The sequence below is a fragment of the Nerophis lumbriciformis genome, linkage group LG16 (assembly GCF_033978685.3).
Source record: "Nerophis lumbriciformis linkage group LG16, RoL_Nlum_v2.1, whole genome shotgun sequence".
Lineage (NCBI taxonomy): Eukaryota > Metazoa > Chordata > Actinopteri > Syngnathiformes > Syngnathidae > Nerophis > Nerophis lumbriciformis.
Genome location: NC_084563.2, coordinates 41935479 through 41958220, shown reverse-complemented (window position 1 = coordinate 41958220; position 22742 = coordinate 41935479). Strand labels below are relative to the sequence as shown.

Sequence of the window (22742 nt, the reverse complement as noted above, 5' to 3'; positions counted from 1 at the left end):
AAACTATGTTTCAAAATTGTATTTAAATTTTTTTCGTGTTTTCTCCTCTTTTAAACCGTTCAATTAAGTGTTTTTTTCATCATTTATTCTCTACAAAAAACCTTCCGTAAAAGGAAAAAAAAATGTACGACGGAATGACAGACAGAAATACCCATTTTTTTTATATATATATAAATGTATTTATTTAGCTATTCTTGTTTAAATCACACTTACGTGTAACTTACAAATGACAATATATTTATTTATTTAAGTGTGTATCAAACTGGTAGCCCTTCGCATTAATCAGTACCCAAGAAGTAGTTTTTGGTTTCAAAAAGGTTGGTGACCCCTGTACTAGGGCATACAATCAGTGTCAGTTGAGTCGGTCCATAGGTTGCCTGTAGGGATTTTTAATGTCCAGCAGATGTCAGTATTTAGTGACACAGTATCGACACAGTATCAATACAGTTTTGCAATGTGTCGAAACGCTTCATGATGCCTCATCAACCCATCACTAATGGAGACCGAAACAGGACAGAGTCCCTCCTCTGTCAGTGACGGACAGCAGACTGTCAGAAAAATTGTATTTTTAAATTTAAATAGCCCATAGCCCCGCCCACTAGCTGGGACCAATTTGACAGGGAGAATTAAGAAAACAGTTATTTTGTAAATTACCCCATAAATAACCATCACTAAAAAAGTATTCACATAGTACTTTTGCATGTGTAGAGCAGTCATTTTTGTATATAGTATATCCAGGCTTAGCCAACATAACTTCCATATGTCCAGTGTCTTTCTGTAACACCCAGCTTTTGAGGACCATGGTTCGACCAAATTTGGCCTAATTAGTGAATGCAGGTGTGGTCACCTATATAAAGCCCTCAACCCCACCCTGACTCTTTTAGTCAATTGTTCAGAGCCATGGTGAGTGACAGGTAACAATTTGTTTCTTGATGCTTTTCACTGACTAACAAGATTGAATGTTTGTAGTTTGTCCATGTTGAGCTTCCTAACAAATGTGCACGGTTTGTAAGGAAGTTTAAGGTCAAATAGTGACAGTGTGGGGTCAAACTATCACAATTATCATTTAGATTTGAGCGATGAAAGTCACTAGTGATGGGTTGATGAGGCGTCATGAAGCGTTTCGACACATTGCAAAACTGTATTGATACTGTGTCGATACTGTGTCACTAAATACTGACATCTGCTGGACATTAAAAATCCCTACAGGCAACCTATGGACCGACTCAACTGACACTGATTGTATGCCCTAGTACAGGGGTCACCAACCTTTTTGAAACCAAAAACTACTTCTTGGGTACTGATTAATGCGACGGGCTACCAGTTTGATACACACTTAAATAAATAAATATATTGTCATTTGTAAGTTGCACGTAAGTGTGATTTAAACAAGAATAGCTAAATAAATACATTTATATATATAAAAAAATGGGTATTTCTGTCTGTCATTCCGTCGTACATTTTTTTTCCTTTTATGGAAGGTTTTTTGTAGAGAATAAATGATGAAAAAAACACTTAATTGAACGGTTTAAAAGAGGAGAAAACACGAAAAAATATAAAATACAATTTTGAAACATAGTTTATCTTCAATTTCGACTCTTTAAAATTCAAAATTCAACCGACAAAAAGAAGAGAAAAACTAGCTTCTTTGAATCTTTTTGAAAAAATGTAAAAAATAATTTATGGAACATCATTAGTAATTTTTCCTGATTAAGATACATTTTAGAATTTTGATGACATGTTTTAAATTGGTTAAAATCCAATCTGCACTTTGTTAGAATATTTAACAAATTGGACCAAGCTATATTTCTAACAAAGACAAATCAGTATTTCTTCTATTTTTTCCAGAACAAACATTTTAAAAGAAATTCAAAATACTTTGAAATAAGATTTAAATTTGATTCTACAGATTTTCTAGATTTGCCAGAATATTTTTTTTTAATTTTAATCGTAGTACGGTAAGTTTGAAGAAATATTTCACAGATATTTTTCGTCGAAAAAACAGAAGCTAGAATATTTATTATTCTTTACAATAAAAAAAAATAAAATTACTTGAACATTGATTTAAATTGTCAGGAAAGAAGAGGAATACATTTAAAAGGTAAAAAGGTATATTTGTTTAAAAATCCTAAAATCATTTTTAAGGTTGTATTTTTTCTCTAAAATTGTATTTCTAAAAGTAATAAGAAGCAAAGTAAAAAAATAAATGAATTTATTTAAACAAGTGAAGACCCATCCATCCATCCATTTTTCTACCGCTTATTCTAAGTGAAGACCAAGTCTTTAAAATATTTCCTTGGATTTTCAAATTCTATTTGAGTTTTGTCTCTTTTAGAATTAAAAATGTCGAGCAAAGCGAGACCAGCTTGCTAGTAAATAAATACAATTTAAAAAATAGAAGCAGCTCACTGGTAAGTGCTGCTCTTTGATCTATTTTTAGAACAGGCCAGCGGGAGACTGATCTGGTCCTTACGGGCTACCTGGTGACCGCGGGCACCGCGTTGGTGACCCCTGCCCTAGTATATACAATAATATAAACCAAGTCATTGTATTTCATTTAGGAATATTTCATATCTTCATTTAAATAAAAATATATTTGTATCTTTTTTAGATACAGTCAATAAATAATGTGAACATGTATCATAACATGGAAATCTAAGAGAACGTGTTGTGGATGATTGTGGACTGGGAATTTTTTTAATTAAATTTTTTATAAAAAAAAAAAAAAAAAGTTTTTCCGACGTATTACATTTTAGACGATTTCTCTTAGTTATTATTTCTCCGGCTGTAGTAAAGACACGCTCACAGGACACAGAGGAGGCGTCAGTGCGACACAGTTGGCGTATCGGTCACGTGACCAAAGCAGCTCATGATCGGTCACGTGACTTTCTAAAAGCGGTACGCGCACCGACACAGGATTTTGCTCTATGAGCTCGACGCATGCGCCGATGCATCGGTGTTGCCGGACCCATCTCTATCATTTAGATTTGAGCGATGAAAGTCACTAATTAGTCCAGCAGGAACCGAGCCAAGGCGGCATCTGTCTGAAATTCCTCGTCTTTGAGCTCACGCCAGCAAGTGAAAGCCAGGGCAATGTTGATCCCGACTGTCCTTTTATCCGTGTAATTTCCCTTCTACCTTTTTATGTCACCACAGACAAAACTTTTATTTTATTTGGTTGTTTTAGAGCTCCGGCCATGGTAGCAGTAATTGCACGTAAGTGTTCTTCTTCTTTTACTTTTCTGGCGGCACATAGGAATTTGCATCGACTTCCGTCTTTTTAACGAATGGGAGAGGGCAGAGTGACATATGCTGTAAAGCATGGGTGTCAAACTCTGGCCCGCGGGCCAAATTTGGCCCGCCGTGCAATTCATACTTGCGAACCCTCCCGGATTTTCCGGGAGACTCCCGAAATTCAACGCCTCTCCCGAAAACCTCCCGGGACAAAATTTTTTTCTTTCGAAAATCTCCCGAAATTCAGGCGGAGCTGGAGGCCACGCCCCCTCCAGCTCCATGCGGACCATAACGTCCTCCCAGCGCGGTAACAACACACAACAACAGCAGTCACGTTTTTGTCTACCATAAAGCAGTTCGTCTGCCATAAACAGCAATGTTGTGACACTCTTAAACGGGACAATACTGCCATCTACTGTACATGCATATGTGACAATAACATCTACGGCTTTTAGAGAGTGCAGTGCACAACTGCGCACACAACAAGGAGACGAAGCAGAATGCATCATCAGAGAGGGTGTTCAGCATGGTTAGAAAAATAGTGACAGAGAATAGAACAAGGATGGACAATTCAACCCTTAACTCAACAATGAGTAGATGAGTGTTGTGTGTGTGTATATGTGTAAATAAATGAACACTGAAATGAAAGTATTTCTCTTATTTATATATATATATATATATATATATATATATATATATATATATATATTTTATTTTATAATTTTTTTTGTCTTGTCCCTACAATTTGCCCCTCTGTCTTCTTTTTCTTTTCTTTTTTTCCTGTCCTACTCTGGTCTGGCTGCGCCAAACACTAGATACATCCAAACATTCCGGAATTGGAGGTCTCAAGGTTGGCAAGTGTGGTGTAATTTAACTTGGCCCTTGAGGCGATATCAAATTAACACTAAAGCTGGCCCGCCGATCCTCCCGGGAGTCTTCCATACGCCAGCCAGCCCAACGAGTGCTGGCCCAGTCACATAACATGTGCGGCTTCTGCACGCACACACATTAGAATGCAACGCATACTTCATCAACAGCGATACAGGTTACACTGAGGGTAGCCGAATAAAAAACTTTAACACTGTTAGAAATATACGCCACATTGTGAATCCACACCAAACCAGAACACTTTGCAGTACTAACTCTTGCGGGACGCTGCAAGGTGTGTGTGTGCGTGTGTGTGTGGGGGGGGGGTTTGGTGGTAGCGGCGGTGTATTTTGTAGCGACCCGGAAGAGTTAGGATTCTGGGTATTTGTTCTGTTGTGTTTGTTGTGTTACGGTGCGGATGTTCTCCCGAAATGTGTTTGTCATTCTTGTTTGGTGTGGATTCACAGTGTGGCGTATATTTCTAACAGTGTTAAAGTTTTTTATACTGGCACCCTCAGTGTGACCTGTATCGCTGACGATACAGGTCATGTGTGCGTACAGAAGCCGCACATATCTTGTGACAGGGTCTGAACGAAGTTAGAATGGATGAAAAGCGGACGTGACGATAGCTCGTAGAATATGTTAAAGGTTAATTTGTTCAACCTTGGCCCGCGGCTTTGTTCAGTTTTAAATTTTGGCCCACTTTGTATTTGAGTTTGACACCCCTACTGTAAAGCAAGTCAGCCCATGTTCAGTTTTTTGTGTGGCAGGGTTCCTACCACCCTTTTCAAAGTCGATAAGTGCCAGTGAGAGTCATACCAAACCCCCCAGGCCATGACATATGTGTCGATCAACTAGTTGTAAGTCGAAGTATCATCCCAAAAGTTATGAAAATATTTTAAGAAGTGTAAAAAGTTACTTAGTGCTAATTTAAGAGTGTTCAGCTCAATCGATCAATCAATCAATCAAAGTTTATTTATGTAGCGCCTCAAAGGGCTGCACAAGCCACAACGACATCCTCTCTTCAGATCCCACATCAGGGCAAGACAAAACTCAACCCATTGGGCGTAATGCGACACTTTGGAAGGGACCGCAGATGTGGGGACTACTTTGTTAGTAGTACTTTCTATTACATTAGCTTTATACAACATTTCTTGTCTAGAATGTATTATTTTTGTTATTTTAAAGGCTTTTTGAAATTGCTACAAGTGGAGGAGTTCAAATAACTCAAGAGTCTTGTTAACGAGTGAGGGAACAGTGGGTCTTGCGATCGACCGGCGGATCGATGTGGCGTATGCAATGATGCGTACCCTGTATCGAGCTGTCGTGGTGTAGAATAAGCAAAGCCGGAAGGCAAAGCTCCCAATTTACCGATTGATCTACATTCCTATCCTCACTTATGGTCATGTGCTTTGGGTTGTGATCGAAATCTCACAAGGGTATGGAGCTCTGTCATTCGGGAGGAGCTCAGAGTAAAGCCACTGCCCCTCTACATTGAGAGGAACCAGGTGAGGTGGTTAGGGAAACTGGTCAGTTTCCCCCCCAGACGACTCTCAGGGGAGGTGTTCAGTACACTTCCGGCCGGTAGGAGGCCACAGGGAAGACCAAGGACAAGTTGGAGAAACTATGTCTCTCAGCTGGCCTCAGAACGCCTCGGGTTTCCCCGGGAGGAGCTGGACAAAGTAGTTAGGGAGAGGTCTAAGCTTCTCTGCTTCGACTTCAATACAACCTTAAATAAGCAGAATGAGATGGATGGATTAATGATAAAATTGTGGTGTTTTAAGGGGACAAGTGCCAATTAAATTAGTTAGTTCAGTCTGGTTCATTGATTTGAGCTACAAGAGTTTTGAGTTAAGAGCTCCGTCACAGACCTAATGAAGCTCCTAAGTTGAGGTACTACTGTATAAAAGATGTATACAATAGCTGTCTATCATACTTGCCAACCCTCCCAGATTTTCCGGGAGACTCCCGAAATTCAGCGCCTCTCCCGAAAACCTCCCGGGACAAATTTTCTCCCGAAAATCTCCCGAAATTCAGGCGGAGTGAGGCCACGCCCCCTCCACCTCCATGCGGACCTGAGTCCGCTTTCCCACAATATAAATAATGTCTACAGTAAAGCAGTCCGTCTGCCGTAAACAGCAATGTTGTGACACTCTTAAACAGGACAATACTGCCATCTAGTGCATTTGATGAAAGCACTTTTGTGCGTGCCACACAGCAATGCATAATCAGAGAGGGTGTTCAGCATGGTTAGAAAGATAGTGACAGAATAGAACAAGGATGGACAATTCAACCCTTCACTCAACAATGAGTAGATGAGTGTTATGTGTGTGTATACGTGTAAATAAATGAACACTGAAATTCAAGTATTTATTTTATTTATATATATATATATATATATATATATATATATATATATATATATATATATATATATATATATATATATAGCTAGAATTCACTGAAAGTCAATTATTTCTTAAATATATATATATATATATATATATATATATATATATATATTCATCTATCCATCCATCCATTTTTTACCGCTTATTCCCTTCGGGGTCGCGGGGATATATATATATATGAAATACTTGACTTGGTGAATTCTAGCTGTAAATATACTCCTCCCCTCTTAACCACGCCCCCGCCCCAACCACGCCCCCCGCACCCACCCCCCGAAATTGGAGGTCTCAAGGTTGGCAAGTATGCTGTCTATTAATTTAGTAATCACGTAATCTATTGATCAATTTGTTAAATTAATTGGTAATTGGATAAAAAAAACACTTTATATGCTCAAATACGTAATTTGCAGAAAATAGTTGAAATAAATTAAGATTTACCATTTTTCCATAACCTTCAATCTTTTCTTTCTAAAAAAAAAATGCATCGTCATCATCAATACTTATACTCACGAAACAATTCATCAAAGCAACTTAATATAAATTAATCAGATTAATCATTTTGATTGTTTAATCAGTGAAGCCCTATGGCGAAAATATACAATGTGGTCTAGATAATTGTGAATGCACCTGCAATCTATTGTCCTGTGATCATTTACTGGTCTGATGTTGTATTTATTTATTTGATCTTTAACTTAAATCTTTAGAGTCACAATTATGTGTTTATTTTGTTTAGAGTTTAGGTTGGATTTTATTTTATGAGATGCATAGATTTGCTGTGCTCGAGGACACGGGAGTAGTACGCAATTTTGCTCCTTAGAGGGAACAGTGCATAGAATATACTACAAATAAATAGTTACATGAAGTGAAAAAGTGCAGTTGTCCCTTGTTCGTCACCCGCTTCAACTATTTTGGCTTTACTACACTTTGCAGATGTTTTATTTATTTTTTGGGTCCAAATTAAGTATTAAATTAAGTCCTATTGTTATGATCTGTTGCCCGGATCATGTTTTGTTTCTGTTAGTTTTGACTACCTCAGTTCTGTTTTCAGCACCCTTGGGTTTGTGTTTCAGTTGCCATGACTACAGATTAGTTTCACCTGCCTCTGATTAGTGTTCAGGACGCTCACCTGCTCCTGGGCAATAATCAGATACCTAATTATTCCCGTTTCTCGCCACAACTAGTCTGGCTTCCTCGTTTGCACGACGCAACAGTTAACGACGGCTATATTTTTGATTCTTGATTCCTGTTTGTATGCTAGCTTCCGCGCTAGCCTCTTCCTTAGCTTTGCCTCCCGTGCTGTCGGCACGCGTTTGTTTTTCTGCATTTCCTGCATGATTTATGCAAATAAATCATTTTCTCACCTGCACGTTGCCTCCGGAGTTTCCGTCTGCATCCCGGGAGAACGACCCACGCATATCCACGTGACCACATCGTCACACTTATGTCTTTGTGGAAGTCGCTTCCTAGCAGTTCCACTGAAGACACGGCAGGTTTAACAAGGTTTTTAATGATTATGTTTTCTTCAATAATCAATTTCTCTCCCAGAACATGACTTTTCAGTCATGTCCGTATCCTCTCTCCCCTCTGCTTCCGGCCGCTTACTGTTAAAGACAACAGATTATTAGATTCACACGTACCACCTGTGAAATCTAATCACCTGCCAGCTGTGTCTCGCCGTCAGCACATGCCACGCCCCCGTCTGATGGTGCTCTTTCTTCAGCACCATGGACAGAGGCGATGACTTTTGCTCCTGCAGGCGTGCTGATCACACTATCCCCCCCACAGTCGTATATGTATTACAGTGCAGTATTTGTATTATGTTCTATTATTTTCTGGTTTTTGGGTTAAAAGTGGCTATAACAAAACACGACAGCACATTCAGACACAACACTATCTTCAATCACGTTGACCAACTTTTGGCTGAACAACTTTTTGATGCACTTCATCTTCAACCCCTGCCTCATCAATAAAACATCTCCATATTGGTGAGACTTTATGAGCGATATCAAAACACAACAGCAGGTACTTAAGGCTGACAATACAGCTGCAGTATCAGCAGCTGTCCGGGCAATGCTACACTAAGTGGAGCTGAGTTGATTCGAGGATCTACTTCATCTTAGACATAAATAACACAACTCCTAATTACACTGGGGCACTCATAAATCGAGGCACTGCTGTATATAGATGTATTAATTAATGAAGCATCAACTTATTTTACTATGGTCCAACTTGATAGTTTCTCAGCAAGTTGTGCCAGGTGGGAGACCTCCAAGTACAAACCCCGTTTCCATACGAGTTGGGAAATTGTGTTAGATGTAAATATAAACGGAATACAATGATTTGCAAATCCTTTTCAACCCATATTCAATTAAATGCACTACAAAGACAAGATATTTGATGTTCGAACTCATAAACTTTATTTTTGTTTTGCATATAATTAACTTAGAATTCCATGGCTGCAACACGTGCCAAAGTAGTTGTGAAAGGGCATGTTCACCACTGTGTTACATGGCCTTTCCTTTTAACAACACTCAGTAAACATTTGGGAACTGAGGAGACACATTTTTTAAGCTTCTCAGGTGGAATTATTTCCCATTCTTGCTTGATGTACAGCTTAAGTTGTTCAACAGTCCGGGGGTCTCCGTTGTGCTATTTTAGGCTTCATAATGTGCCACACATTTTCAATGGGAGACAGGTCTGGACTACAGGCAGGCCAGTCTAGTACCCGCACTCTTTTACTATGAAGCCACGTTGATGTAACAAGTGGCTTGGCATTGTCTTGCTGAAATAAGCAGGGGCGTCCATGGTAACGTTGCTTGGATGGCAACATATGTTGCTCCAAAACCTGTATGTACCTTTCAGCATTAATGGCGCCTTCATAGATGTGTAAGTTACCCATGTCTTGGGCACTAATACACCCCCATACCATCACAGATGCTGGCTTTTCAACTTTGCGCCTATAACAATCCGGATGGTTCTTTTCCTCTTTGGTCCGGAGGACACAACGTCCACAGTTTCCAAAAACAATTTGAAATGTGGACTCGTCAGACCACAGAACACTTCCACTTTGTATCAGTCCATCTTAGATGAGCGCAGGCCCAGCGAAGCCGACGGCGTTTCTGGGTGTTGTTGATAAACAGTTTTCGCCCTGAAATGGGCTGTCTGCACTCTCAAGGTGCATGTTGTTGCCAAATGTATTTCATATGCTGTAAACCTAGTTCATAGTTGTTAGTTTCCTTTAATGCCAAACAAACACATACCAATCGTTGGTTAGAAGGCGATCGCCAAATTCGTCCTCGCTTTCTCCCGTGTCGCTGGCTGTCTTGTCGTTTTCGTCGGTTTCGCTTGCATACGGTTCAAACCGATATGGCTCAATAGCTTCAGTTTCTTCTTCAATTTCGTTTTCGCTACCTGCCTCCACACTACAACCATCCGTTTCAATACATGCGTAATCTGTTGAATCGCTTAAGCCGCTGAAATCCGAGTCTGAATCCGAGCTAATGTCGCTATAGCTTGCTGTTCTATCCGTCATGTTTGTTTGTATTGGCATCACTATGTGACGTCACAGGAAAATGGACGGGTGTATATAACGATGGTTAAAATCAGGCACTTTGAAGCTTTTTTTAGGGATATTGCGCGATGGGTAAAATTTTGAAAAAAACTTTGAAAAATAAAATAAGCCACTGGGAACTGATTTTTAATGGTTTTAACCCTTCTGAAATTGTGATAATGTTCCCCTTTAATATGTTCAATAATTTAACACTAAATAACATGCATCTAGCATTTTTAATGTTGTGCGAGCATACAAATGTTTTGGTTTTCCTTTAGTTCCCTGAGTTCTTATTTTTCATCCCGTGTTTAAAAAAAAAAAAAAAAAAATTAAAGAAGGTTGTTTCTTGCGCATATTCTCTATGGCAGTTTCACATCCCGTCTCTCATTCAAACTGCGCTATCTTGGAATGTGGTTTGATTGTGTATCTCTTTATTAATCCAATCTAAAATACCAATTGTATTTATTATCTGGCTTCTTTGCTCTAGACTCTTTGTGTGTTTGCAATCTGTTTTCTTTGGTCCAGACTTTCTCTCCATATGTCTGAAATCTCTTTTGTGTAGTCATAATTGTAACATCTTTATCGTCGCCTCCCTCCGTGATTTGCATAATTCATTGTTCTTTTTTTCCTTATCCATCGTTTTGCCTCTGGGGAGTCATCTGTCTCCCGAGAGGGAAATTGTTGTGTATTGCTACTGCAAGGTATTCTGTTGCTCGGCAACTGTTTAGTTTACGCTGTAGATCATGTATATATATATATATATATATATCTCTTCTACATGCAGTGTGTATTGATAGACTGACCGTATTTTCTGGACTATAAGGTGCACTTAAAGGGGAACATTATCACAATTTCAGAAGGGTTAAAACCATTAAAAATCAGTTCCCAGTGGCTTATTTTATTTTTCGAAGTTTTTTTCAAAATTGTACCCATCACGCGATATCCCTAAAAAAAGCTTCAAAGTGCCTGATTTTAACCATCGTTATATACACCCGTCCATTTTCCTGTGACGTCACACAGTGATGCCAATACAAACAAACATGGCTTATAGAACAGCAAGCTATAGTGACATTAGCTCGGATTCAGACTCGGATTTCAGCGGCTTAAGCGATTCAACAGATTACGCATGTATTGAAACGGATGGTTGTAGTGTGGAGGCAGGTAGCGAAAACAAAATTGAAGAAGAAACTGAAGCTATTGAGCCATATCGGTTTGAACCGTATGCAAGCGAAACCGACGAAAACGACACGACAGCCCGCTGGCTGTCGTGTCGTTTTCGTCGGGGAGAAAGCGAGGACGAATTCGGCGATCGCCTTCTAACCAACGATTGGTATGTGTTTGTTTGGCATTAAAGGAAACTAACAACTATGAACTAGGTTTACAGCATATGAAATACATTTGGCAACAACATGCACTTTGATATTGCAGACAGCCCATTTTTCATCAATTAATATATTCTGTAGACATACCCTCATCCGCTCTCTTTTCCTGAAAGCTGATCTGTCCAGTTTTGGAGTTGATGTCAGCAGGCCAGGGAAGCTAGGGTCGATATTCTTCTCTTGATCATCTTCGGTGGCATAAGGGACGGTGTGAGCCAAGACATCCAGGGGGTTTAGCTCGCTCGTCTGCCGGAACAAACTGCCGCCATTGCTTGCCGTGCTACCGAGGCCCTTTGTCCCTGAATTGCTCACACACTCCGGCAGATTCAATGGGGGTCTGGCGGCAGATTTCTTTGACTTTATCGTTGGAAATGCATCTGCTTTGAGTGTCGCAGGATATCCACACATTCTTGCCATCTCTGTCGTAGCATAGCTTTCGTCGGTAAAGTGTGCGGAACAAACGTCCAACTTCTTGCCACTTTCGCATCTTTGGGCCACTGGTGCAACTTGAATCTGTCCCTGTTCGTGTTGTTACACCCTCTGACAACACACCGACGAGGCATGATGTCTCCAAGGTACGGAAAACAGTCGAAAAAACGGAAAATAACAGAGCTGATTTGACTCGGTGTTTGAGAAATGGCGGATTGCTTCCCGATGTGACGCCACGTTGTGACGTCATTGCTCCGAGAGCGAATATTAGAAAGGCGTTTAATTCGCCAAAATTCACCTATTTAGAGTTCGGAAATCGGTTAAAAAAATATGGTCTTTTTTCTGCAACATCAAAGTATATATTGACGCTTACATAGGTCTGGTGATAATGTTCCCCTTTAAAATATATTTATTTTTTTCTCAAAACACGACAGTGCGCCTTATAACCCGGTACGTCTAATGTAAGGAATACGTTTGGTTGCGCTTACCCACCTCGAAGCAATTGTATTTGGTTCATGGTGTAGTGATAACTGTGACCAGTAGATGGCAGTCAAACTTAAGAGACATGTGTAGACTGCACTATGATGGCAATATGACTCAAGTAAACAACACGAACATTGTATATATTCCATTGAAAATATAGAATATTACACACGGCGCTCAAAAAAATCTATCAAAATGTTTTAGTACGACTTTGGTAAGCTATGAAGCTGCACCACTACATGTGCTTAAACATATGAGTATTATTATGGTGTGTGCAGGAAGTACGACATATTATCTGGCGTTTTGTTTCGCAATATTATGCAAAGGCAACTTTTCTTACCTTCTGGTACCTGCTGATCTGTATTTTGGATCTGCATAAATCCTGAAAATTTACGCACGTCCGCCTTTGTAGTCATTGGAGACACCGTAGTCGATAAGCGTCTTCTTTTTCTCTATCTTCTTGTTATGGGACATTCATCCTCCGCTGTTGCCATTTCTAATACAAACCCCGTTTCCATATGAGTTGGAAAATTGTGTTAGATGTAAATATAAACGGAATACAATGATTTGCAAATAATTTTCAACCCAAATTCAGTTGAATATGCTACAAAGACAACATATTTGATGTTCAAACTGATGAACATTTTTTTTTGTGCAAATAATCATTAACTGGTAACAAATACTGATAAAGTTGAGGAATGCTCATCAAACACTTATTTGGAACATCCCACAGGTGTGCAGGCTAATTGGTAACAGGTGGGTGCCATGATTGGGTATAAAAACAGCTTCCCAAAAATGCTGTCTCTCACAAGAAAGGATGGGGCGAGGTACACCCCTTTGTCCACAACTGCGTGAGCAAATAGTCAAACAGTTTAAGAACAACATTTCTCAAAGTGCAATTGCAAGAAATTTAGGGATTTCAACATCTACTGTCCATGATATCATCAAAAGGTTCAGAGAATCTGGAGAAATCACTGCACGTAAGCCGCATGGCCGGAAACCAACATTGAATGACCGTGACCTTCGATCCCTCAAACCAATCTCCAAAGGATATCACCACATGGGCTCAGGAACACTTCAGAAAACCACTGTCACTAAATACAGTTTGTCGCTACATCTGTAAGTGCAAGTTAAAGCTCTACTATGCAAAGCGAAAGCCATTTATCAACAACATCCAGAAACGACGCCGGCTTCTCTGGGCCCGAGATCATCTAAGATGGACTCATGCAAAGTAGAAAAGTGTTCCGTGGTCAGACGAGTCCACATTTTAAATTGTTTTTGGAAATATTCGACATCGTGTCATCCGGACCAAAGGGGAAGCGAACCATCCAGACTGTTATCGACGCAAAGTTCAAAAGACAGCATCTGTGATGGTATGGGGGTGCATTAGTGCCCAAGGCATGGGTAACTTACACATCTGTGAAGGCACCATTAATGCTGAAAGGTACATACAGGTTTTGTAACAACATATACTGCCATCTAAGTGCCGTCTTTTTCATGGACGCCCCTGCTTATATCAGCAAGACAATGCCAAGCCACATTCAGCACGTGTTACAACAGTGTGGCTTCGTAAAAAAAGAGTGCGGGTAATTTCCTGGCCCGCCTGCAGTCCAGACCTGTCTCCCATCGGAAATGTGTGGCGCTTTATGAAGCGTAAAATACGACAGCGGGGACTCCGGACTGTTGAACGTCTGAAGCTCTACATAAAACAAGAATGGGAAATAAATCCACTTTCAAAGGTTCAACAATTAGTTTCCTCAGTTCCCAATTAAGTGTTGTTATAAGAAAAGGTGATGTAACACAGTGGTGAACATGCCCTTTCCCAACTACTTTGGCACGTGTTGCAGCCATGACATTCTAAGTTAATTATTATTTGCAAAAAAAAAAATAAGTTTATGAGTTTGAACATCAAATATCTTGTCTCTGTAGTGCATTCAATTGAATATGGGTGGCAATGGATTTGCAAATCATTGTATTTCGTTTATATTTACATCCAACACAATTCCCCAACTCATATGGAAACAGGGTTTGTATAAAGTAGTGTAAAGTTCTTACTTATATCTGTCAGTAAACTCGCCATGAATGCGCTAAAACATACCAGTGTAGTGAGTTTATATTATTCACCTAAGGAACTTTAGTTATTAAAGAGTTCCGGTCGGACAGTTTTTCACACGACACATTTCCAGTGTAGTTGTTTCTGGATGAGAATATGCTGGTCCGTTATTGATTGAAGTAAAGTCTTAATTTTCATTAAAATAGTTAGCTCCCTCTTTTGACACGTATTCCACTCCCGTCCTTGCACGCTACACCGCTATGTATCCATGCCTAAGTGCTTGATTTTTTACACCTGTGGCTGGGCCAAGTGATTAGGACACCTGATTCTTATCATTTTGATGGGTGGCCAAATACCTTTTGGCAATATAATGTATATGATACTATATTGATTCTTGCACTTTGGATGCCTTTGTAAGGCCTTCAATTACAAGAACAAACCCCAGCAATTTTAATAGGGCCCTTGCTGTGCTCTGCATTTCCCCTGAGGGGCATAAGTCGCTGCTCGGGCCCTAATAATAATCATGGATGTGGTTTATATAGATATTTCTAGACACTCAAAGCGCTTCACAGAGAATGGAGAACCCATCATGACATGCCATAACATGCATAAGTTATGCAACATTAATTATTGTTGCGGTGGGTCTCAGTGATACGATCCTGCATGTGAAGGGCTACTGTAAAACCCAGTTTGAACTGATTCCCTTAACGTTCTCACGATTCCCTTAACATTCTCACAAATGGTATATGTACAGTACGTAACACACTTCAACCGATCAATCAAGTGGGTACGAGTGGCTACGGCTCATAATGTGAGAGTCCAGTCCATAAGGAGGCCAATAGGGGAAACCTCTTGCATAAAGACAAGTCAGCAGCGCAGACCTCACCAACTGAATGCAAATATGAGTGGTCCACCGGTGGTCCTGACTTAGAGCAGTTTGTGCCTCCTCCGTGGAAACTGATCCCCTGCTGGCCCCACTATGGACTGGTCTATCACACTTTTAACTACAAACCCCATTTCCATATGAGTTGGGAAATTGTGTTAGATGCAAATATAAATGGAATACAATAATTTGCAAATCCTTTTCAACCCATATTCAGTTGAATGCACTACAAAAACAAGATATTTGATGTTCAAACTCATAAAAGGTGTTTTTTTTTTGCAAATAAGAATTAACTTATAATTTCATGGCTGCAACATCTAAGACAATTTCCCAACTCATATGAAAACGGGGTTTGTATATCCACTCGACGTCCATTGCACCGGTCGCCTTTAAGGTTTCTCATTGTATCCCATTGGGTTGAGTTTTTCCTTGCCCTGATGTCGTTGTGGCCTGTGCAGCTCTTTGAGACACTTGTGATTTAGGTGCTATATAAATAAACTTTGATTGATTAATCCAAAGCCACCTTATGACCTCTCTGCGCAGGAGAGGGGGGCAGAGCAGAATAGAGAAACAGCAGATCAACTGTTCTAAAAAGGGGTCTATTTAAAGGCTAGAGTATATAAAGTGATTTTAGAGAAGAAACATATGTTTAATGTACTGTAATAGTTTTCGTTAAAATAAAGCCAACAATGAATTTTTTGGTAGTCCCCTTTATTTAGGACATACTTGCCAACCCTCCCGGATTTTCCGGGAGACTCCCGAAATTCAGCGCCTATCCCGAAAACCTCCCAAGGACAAATTTTCTCCCGAAAATCTCCCGAAATTCAGGCGGACTCAGATCCTCCACGATATAAAAAAGCGTACCTGCCCAATCACGTTATAACTATAGAATGATGGAGGGCGAGTTCTTGGTTTCTTATGTGGGTTTATTGTTAGGCAGTTTCATTAACGTCCTCCCAGCGTGGCAACAACACACAACAACAGCAGTCACTTTTTTGTATACCGTAAAGCAGTTTGTCTGCCGTAAACAGCAATGTTGTGACACTCTTAAACAGGACAATACTGCCATCTAGTGCAATTGATGAAAGCACTTTTGTGCGTGCCACACAGCAATGCATCATCAGAGAGGATGTTCAGCATGGTTAGAAAAATAGTGACAGAGAATAGAACAAGGCTGGACAATTCAACCCTTAACTCAACAATGAGTAGTTGAGTGTTATGTGTGTGTATATGTGTAAATAAATGAACACTGAAATTCAAGTATTTATTTTATATATATATATATATATATATAATAAAGTATATATATATATATATATATATATATAATAAAGTATATATATATATATATATATATATATATATATATATGAAATACTTGACTTGGTGAATTCTAGCTGTAAATATACTCCTCCACTTTTAGCCACGCCCCCAACCACGCCCCCGTCCCACCCCGACCACCCCCACCCCCCTCCCACCACCTCCCGAAATCGAAGGTCTCAAGGTTGGCAAGTATGATTTAGGAATGTACTGAAAAGCATTGAACACATTTTTGGTACTGGTACCAAAATATTGGTATCAGGACAACACTAAGTTAGAGTAGTTGCTGTTAGCAGTGTTCACACTAAACCCAAAAAACAAGTCCCGCTTGGTGAATAACTTTATTGATCTCTCCACCGTAATAATATAAAATAAGACAAATACCACACTGTAATACATGTAGACATAAATAAAACTGAATTTTGGACAAATATGTCCAATAGGTGATGTTGCGAGCATACTTGCCAACCTTGAGACCTCCAATTTCGGGAGGTGGGGGGTGGGGGGTGGGTGCGGGGGGCGTGGTTGTGGCGGGGGCGTGGTTGAGGGCGTGGTTAAGAGGGGAGGAGTATATTTACAGCTAGAATTCACCAAGTCAAGTATTTCATATATATATATATATATATATATATATATATATATATATATATATATATATCCCCGCGACCCCGAAGGGAATAAGCGGTAGTAAATGGATTGATGGATGGATGGATATATATATATATATATATATATATATATATATATATATATATATATATATATATATATGTATATATATATATATGTATATATATATATATATATATATATATATATATATATATATATATATATATGTATATATATATATATATATGTATATATATATATATATATATGTATATATATATATATATATGTATATATATATATATATATATGTATATATATATATATATATATATATATATATAGCTAGAATTCACTGAAAGTCAATTGTTTCTTATATATATATATATATATATATATATATGTGTATATATGTATATATATATATATTTATATATATATATATTAAGAAATAATTGACTTTCAGTGAATTCTAGCTATATATATATATATATATATATATACATATATATATATATATATATACATATATATATATATATATATATATAAATAAAAGAAATACTTGAATTTCAGTGTTCATTTATTTACACATAACACTCATCTACTCATTGTTGAGTTAAGGGTTGAATTGTCCATCCTTGTTCTATTCTCTGTCACTATTTTTCTAACCATGCTGAACACCCTCTCTGATTATGCATTGCTGTGTGGCACGCACAAAAGTGCTTTCATCAAATGCACTAGATGGCAGTATTGTCCTGTTTAAGAGTGTCACAACATTGCTGTTTACGGCAGACGGACTGCTTTACTGTAGACGTTCTTTATATTGTGGGAAAGTGGACTCAGGTCCGCATGGAGCTGAAGGGGGGCGTGGCCTCCAGCTCCGCCTGAATTTTGGGAGATTTTCGGGAGAAAATTTGTCCCGGGAGGTTTTCGGGAGAGGCGCTGAATTTCGGGAGTCTCCCGGAAAATCCGGGAGGGTTGGCAAGTATGGTTGCGAGGGATGATTGTATACGGTCTTAGAATGGATCTCTCAGTGTGTTTGACTGCTTGCTATTTGATCCTTCACTTTTTTCAGATTTATTGAAAATATCCTGCGCACTGGCAGCCTCTCAGTGCCAAGCCTTTGCCCCGCTGCTATAAACTGACATTTTGTTTCATAAACCCATCTTGCTAAGTGAGAGCAAATAACTGCTCTGCTGTTTCCATATTAAGGGGAGCTTCACCACATAACAGATAACGATCAGCTTCAGCTGGCGTTTTAGTGTCAGCCCAGACTGTGTTTATTTGCAGATTACTCAAAGCATGTTTCCTGTGGCAAGTAAGTGGAACTATGGATGCTCTTTTATTCCTTTTCAATTCTAAAACCAAAAGGCTGCTTATCTGTGTTGCTCAGACTGGGCATTACATTAACGATGCCAATAACGCAGACTGGAGTCGCCACCTTTTCCTAGAGCTGTGCGCTAATAGGCTATTCATGTGTCACATCTTCTTTTATGTTGGCAACACTTGAAAAGTAAAGCGAATTTTGAAGATTGTTTAATTAACACAAGGACATATTAAGACACCGAGGCACTTTGCTAACACTGAGACAAGGATTGTAGGGTATGTTTGGTTTCAATTAGTTTTTTATGGTACTGTTTATTTCACAAAGAAAAAAGAAAAAGAAAAAAAAACCCTCTTAATTACAGCTCATCCTGAAGTATACTATATTACCAAAAGTATTTGGCCACCCATCCAAATGATGAGAATCAGGTGCCCTAATCACTTGGCCCGGTGTATAAAATCAAGCACTTAGGCATGGAGACTGTTTCTACAAATATTTGTGAAAGAATGGGTGATTTCCAGCGTGGAACCATCATAAGATACCACCTGTGCAACAAATCCAGTCGTGAAATTTCCTCGCTCCTAAATATTCCAAAGTCAACTTAATTATAAGAAAAGTGAAGAGTTTGGGAACAACAGCAACTCAGCCACCAAGTGGTAGGCCACGTAAACTGACAGAGAGGGGTCAGCGGATGCTGAAGCGCAAAGTGCATAGACTTTCTGCACAGTCAGTTGCTACAGAGCTCCAAAATTCATGTGACCTTTGTTGCGTTTTGGACCAGTTGTTCCTCCCAGGGAATTCAAGTCACAAGACGCTCCCAAGCTCTTTACGACACTTAAAGCTGAGTTGAAAAACCACCAGAGACAAAATAGGTATTTTGTAATATATTTGCAAAGCTTTGCATATATATATATATATATATATACATTTAGACCAGTCCAGTATAGAACATTATATCGCGCCGCCAAGATGGTCTGTCCCCCCTCGACCAAAACCCCTGTCCTCTTAAGTCTCTCTTCCTCCCCCCCTGGCAGTCATGTCTCTCTAGCCAAAACAAATGCTTATTATCGCTCTCTCTAACATTCCTCACTTCAAGGTTAAGCACACAGTTTTGCAGACAACCAAAAGACCACATTTGGAAGAAAAACACTAACTGTTTTGTAATATGACAATGAAATAAAAAGAAGTAACACTTAAATTCGGATATATGTAAATATCTGCCTCCGACACCTTCCAATTAGCCCACTTACAGTACGCAGAGAGCTTCATGGAATGGGTTTCCATGGCCGATCAGCTGCATCTAAGCCATACATCACCAAGTCCAATGCAAAACATCAGATGCAGTGGTGTAAAGCAGTGGTCCCCAACCACCGTGCCGCGGCACGGTACCGGGCCGTGGATCGATTGGTACCGGGCCGCACAAGAAAAAAAAAAAAAAAAAAAGTATTTTTTATTAAATCAACATAAAAAAACACAAGATACACTTACAATTAGTGCACCAACCCAAAAAAACATTCGCACAAAAAGGTTGTTTCTTTCTGTTATTAATATTTTTGGTTCCTACATTATATATCAATATATATCAATACAGTCTGCAGGGATACAGTCCGTAAGCACGCATTATTGTATTTTTTAATGACAAAAAAAAAAAAAAAAAAAAACATGCACCAGGGGATAGGTCGATTGGTAACACTAAATTGGCCCTAGTGTGTGAATGTGAGTGTGAATGTTGTCTGTCTATCTGTGTTGGCCCTGCGATGAGGTGGCGACTTGTCCAGGGTGTACCCCGCCTTCCGCCCGATTGTAGCTGAGATAGGCTCCAGCGACCCCTAAAGGGATAAGTTGTAGAAAATGGATGGATGGATGGATGGATATTTATATATATTTTTTTTAATTCACCCCACACCCCCACCCCCGGCCTGAGGGATCGAAGTTCACGGGCTTAGCTGCTTACGTGCATAGATTTCTCCAGATTCTCTGAACCCTTTGATATTACGGACCGTAGATGGTGAAATCCCTAAATTCCTTGCAATAGCTGGTTGAGAAAGGTTTTTCTTAAACTGTTCAACAATTTGTTCACGCATTTGTTGACAAAGTGGTGACCCTCGCCCCATCCTTGTTTGTGAATGACTGAGCATTTCATGGAATCTACTTTTATACCCAATCATGGCACCCACCTGTTCCCAATTTGCCTGTTCACCTGTGGGATGTTCCAAATAAGTGTTTGATGAGCATTCCTCAACTTTATCAGTATTTATTGCCACCTTTCCCAACTTCTTTGTCACGTGTTGCTGGCATCAAATTCTAAAGTTAATGATTATTTGCAAAAAAAATGTTTTTTATTAGTTTCAACATCAAATATGTTGTCTTTGTAGCATATTCAACTGAATATGGGTTGAAAATTATTTGCAAATCATTGTATTCCGTTTATATTTACATCCAGAGGTGGATAGAGTAGCCAGAAATTGTACTCAAGTAAGAGTACTGTTACTTTAGAGATTTATTACTCAAGTAAAAGTAAAGAGTAGTCACCCAAATATTTACTTGAGTAAAAGTAAAAAGTATGTTGTGAAAAAGCTACTCAAGTACTGAGTAACTGATGAGTAACATATACACACACACATATATATATATATATATATATATATACAGTATATAATTTATATTTATTTATTTTGCCGTTTTTGTTTACATGTTAAAGGTGTTTTAATGAATATACATGCATGTTTAACACATATAGATTCCTTTCTTTCATGAAAACAAGAATATAAATTGGTGTATTACCTGTATCTGATGACTTGCATTGATTGTAATCAGACAGTAGTGATGATAATGATCGTCCACGTTTTCAAATGGAGGAGAAAAAAAGTTCCTCTTTTCTGTCTAATACCACATGAAAGTGGTTGGTTTTTGGCTTCTTATTTGTCCAGCTTCCATATTCGTTTTCATACACTTTACAAGAAATACATTGGCGGCAAACTCCGTCGCTTGCTAGCTTGTTTGCGCTGGCTTTCGGAGACTCTTATTTTGAAAGCGCAGGCGCGATGGAGCGGCACTTTTATTGTGAAGACAGGAACTGTGCAGTCAGTCTTTAGGCTTTTGACAGGATGAACGGTTGAAATAAAAAGGTCTTTTTTCCTTCACACTTTTGATTGATTGATTGGAACTTTTATTAGTAGATTGCACAGTACAGTACATATTTCGTACGATTGACCACTAAATGGTAACACCCGAATACGTTTTTCAACTGGTTTAAGTCAGGTCATGTGACCCCTGGCTCTGTTTGATTGGTCCAACGTCACCAGTGACTGCATCTGATTGGTGGAACGGAGTGAACGTCACCAGTGACTGTATTTGTTGAAACGCAGGCACTATGAAGGTCTGTCTGACAGACCAAAACAAACAAAGCGTGCATTAACAGATCGATAAAAATTAGCGAGTAGCGAGCTGAATGTAGATAAAAGTAGCGGAGTAAAAGTAGCGTTTCTTCTCTATAAATATACTCAAGTAAAAGTACGTTGCATTAAAACTACTCTTAGAAGTACAATTTATCCCAAAAGTTACTCAAGTAGATGTAACGGAGTAAATGTAGCGCGTTACTACCCACCTCTGTTTACATCTAACATAATTTTCCAACTCATATGGAAACGGGGTTTGTATTTGTTTAAGGAGTTATCCGGCTTAATGAAGACAGGGCCTTAGACAGCATGCCTATATAAACAGGCACACATACAGCACTGTATATATTGGGATGTAACGATTAGGAGAGTCCTGTAAAACAACAACCTGTGAGCATACTTGCCAATCTTGAGACCTCCGAGATGGGGCGGGGGGGCGTTGGGGGCAGGATTGAGGGGGCGGATTTGAGGTGCAGGCAGCATACCCCTTCCCCTTCCAGCTTTTCTGGATGAAATTCAATTCTTTTTTTCCAATCATTTTGGAACTTGCAAGCGTATTTTTTCTTCTTACTCGTCGTCGCCATGTCTCTTCTCCGTTCTTCTGCTTCGTCTCCTTCTTGTTGTGTGTGCAGTTGTGCACCGAGCCCCAGAAGCCGTAGATGTTATTGTAGCGTCCCGGAAGAGTTAGTGCTGCAAGGGATTCTGGGTATTTGTTCTGTAGTGTTTAAGTTGTGTTACGGTGCGGATGTTCTCCCGAAATGTGTTTGTCATTCTTGTTTGGTGTGGGTTCACAGTGTGG

General features: G+C 39.2%; 1 protein-coding gene across 2 annotated transcripts in view; it reads left to right on the top strand.

Annotated features, from left to right (window-relative positions):
* sorcs3a (sortilin related VPS10 domain containing receptor 3a) overlaps positions 1–22742 on the top strand; it is an 850680-nt gene that overhangs the window by 288164 nt on the left and 539774 nt on the right. The window contains exon 1 of one of the 2 annotated variants that reach the window (XM_061977173.2): positions 891–914. The exons of the other annotated variant lie outside the window; for it this stretch is intronic. The gene's annotated coding sequence lies outside the window, so the exon portion shown is untranslated. Of the gene's footprint in view, positions 1–890; positions 915–22742 lie in introns of those variants that run through there. 2 annotated transcript variants of the gene reach the window in all.